The sequence below is a fragment of the Sturnira hondurensis genome, unplaced genomic scaffold (genome assembly GCF_014824575.4).
Source record: "Sturnira hondurensis isolate 20B ecotype Veracruz unplaced genomic scaffold, ASM1482457v3 Scaffold0008640, whole genome shotgun sequence".
NCBI lineage: Eukaryota > Metazoa > Chordata > Mammalia > Chiroptera > Phyllostomidae > Sturnira > Sturnira hondurensis.
Window position 1 is genome coordinate 23,599,716 of NW_028081271.1, and position 2,582 is coordinate 23,602,297.

A 2,582-nucleotide genomic window follows, 5' to 3' on the forward strand; every position below is an offset into this window, starting at 1 on the left:
AAATAGATTCTAGTTGCACAGCAGCCTAAATTAATATTCTGCTAGATGAAATGGTTTGTCATGATGGTGATCATGCCCTCCTTTTTTCAGTGTGAGGGCTTCTAAAGGTATAGTTTCCCAACCTTTTTTCACTGAAAATCATCCTCCTCATTATGCCTTCATGGAACCTAGGTTAAAATATTTTTTTCTAACAAAAGAAGAGTATTCTTTCAAAAATACCCTATATTCTCATTTTTAGTAATCAACGAAAGACATTTATACTTGCTATTTAAAGCATGAGGTTTCAGCAACGTCATCCCAGCCCAACAGATACATAGACAGCTTCATGGGTTAGCCAGGGAAAGCAAGGCACTGCACTCATGGCTCTTTGGACTTCCTTCAGCACTAGAATTTCCTCTCCAAATTCTAGGGCTCTGGGAATGAGGCTGCAAAAACCTTACTCTAGCAGGTCTTTTGTTTGAAACACTAGGCCCCCAAAAAAGCAAGTGCCATTGTTCCCTCTTGACCCCTCCCCCACAAACAGCATTACAACGCAGTTGCCCCACCCTGGTAAACTCCTAAGGTTCCAACTCTTACACAACTGGTGTGCTGAGGCAAAAAAAAAAAAAAAAGGCCCATTTTTGGCCCTAATTTCTCTTGACTTGAAAACATATTCCTTGGCCAAGCCAAGCAGTGGCCTGTCACTGCTCCTTGCTGGTTTCAGTATTGGTTCAGTCCTGTCTGACTGGTAACAAGAGTTCTATTATGGCCTTTTCTCTTTTACCTGCCTCCCCTTTCCTGACACCATGCAGGGGAGAGCAGTGGACTTACTGGTGGTGATATACCTGAGGCCAGGTGCTTCTTGGAATGGACACTCCAGAGGCCCTTCAAGGCTAGGGTTAAAAAGCCAAAAGGTAAGGTAGATCCCTTCACAGCGCTGCTCTGTGGTCCTGGCTCTGGAAGATAGTGGATGTGGGGAGGGGTGATGGATAAGTTCTGCACTGCTCAGGTTGGGCTGAACAGTTGTTCCATGTCCATTGAATGACTGGAGTTTCTACTTGAATGTCTTGTGTAAGTTTGTCCTATGAATGCCAGAGACCCCCTTATTTGGAGGCACAAGCATGGATGGAAAAGAAAGACTCCCTGGCTTGATAGGGGTCTGGGCAGCTGTGGGTGGAACGAGATCTGGGTGTGTCTGGCCCCATGGAGAGATTATGGCTACTGTGTATACTGGGGTCTGGTATATAGAGTGGGGCCTGGAGAAAGGCTTATGGATAGACATGCTTCATATGAAGAACAAGCTCACCCACCTCTGTATACGCTGCACCCAAACTTGAGTGAAGATGCTACATGTTGACAATAGTAGTTTCACTATGAAAGGGAAGGTCAGGATGGAGACAAGAGAAATATGTTCTCACAAACTGAGGGCAGCTCTGGCTTTTCCCAGGAGCTGAACATGGGAGGTCAACCCTCTCTCCTTCATTCCAGTCCTGCCACATGATGGGGTAAATGAGGGCAGGTAACTCCCAGCCTCCTGGATCTGATTCTACTGAGGAAAGCCATTATCTGATCTCCAGCAGGAAGGCACCATTCACATCAGAACTTTGATTGCTAGTTTTCTGAGTATGATTGATTATTTTTATATCAGATTCCACTAAGACAGCTGTTACCCATTCCAGGAGATGAAAGTAAACATTGTATACATGCATCAGTGAGTGAGCCCTAGATAACTGGGGAAGACACAGGGAAAGTTTGCTTATGAGGCCAGAGAGAAGGCTATCCCTTTTCTTTACTGTTTCACATGTCCCAGGGTGAAGCCCCTATCTCCAGAGCAGAGTAAATTGTGCATATCTTATTTTTCTAAACGATTGTAGTTATAATAAAATTCAAGGCCACAATTTCAGAAGCTAACATTAAAAGCCTCATTCTCAGAAAGTAATTTTATTCATCTCATGAAAAGAACCTCTTATATTTGGGTCTGGCAAGTCATGACATTTCATACCTTTGGTGATAAAGAGGATTCTAATTATTTGTTCAATAGTAAATGTGAAACGCAGTTTCTGTGGAGGCTTCTGGTCATATTTCTCAGAGGTGAAGGCTAGAGTATAGAACTTGATTTCACTCTCGGAATAAGAATAGGGGCCCCAGGGGCCCTGTATCTCAAAGCTTTCGTTCATTGTACTTCAAGGATGGATTTCCCTTTAGTGGGACCACAGCAGAAAAGAAATCTCTGGAGGTGAGTGCCCTTTACAGGGTCTACATCAAAATCTTTGCACATGAGAACTTCCAAGCTGAGACCAGGCCCATGCACCTCTCTTTGTTGCAATCCTCAGCTGTGTATTTCTTAGCTCTGCTGCAGACCAGAAGGCAACCACCCCTGGCACACAGGCTTCAGCACTGCCACAAGGCTGCCAGGCATGCTGTTTGTGCCTCTACAGCCTGACTGCTGACATAACATATTCAGCAAGCATGTGAGAGTAACAGACAGCTGCCAAAGAGCAAGTGTACAGATGCAATAAAACAGACACTCTGAGAGTCAGTACACTAAATTAAATCAGTGCTTTTCTGAGCAAGTCCGACTGGGATTTCTATCCCAGCCATTG